Below are 304 nucleotides of genomic sequence, written 5' to 3'. Positions count from 1 at the left end.
CGCGCTGCACGTCATCTACGAGCGCCACCGTACGTCACCTACGAGCGCCACCTCCGGAGACCTGACCCGCGGGAACAAACGACCACGCCCCTGTCGTGGGCGGTGCCGCCACGCCCTCCTTCGGGTTGGGTCGTTTCCAGATTTTTTTTTTAGATTTATTTTTTTTTTTGTATAGGGTGATCTATCTGCATGTGCACCTTTATGCCAGAAGAGGGCATCAGATCCCACTATAGATGGTTGTGGGAACTGAACTCAGAACCTTTAGAAGAGCAGCCAGTACTCCTAACCACTGAACCAACCATCT

This window comes from Microtus ochrogaster, chromosome 7 (assembly GCF_000317375.1).
Source record: "Microtus ochrogaster isolate Prairie Vole_2 chromosome 7, MicOch1.0, whole genome shotgun sequence".
Taxonomy (NCBI): Eukaryota; Metazoa; Chordata; class Mammalia; order Rodentia; family Cricetidae; genus Microtus; species Microtus ochrogaster.
This window is presented reverse-complemented; position numbering follows the sequence as displayed.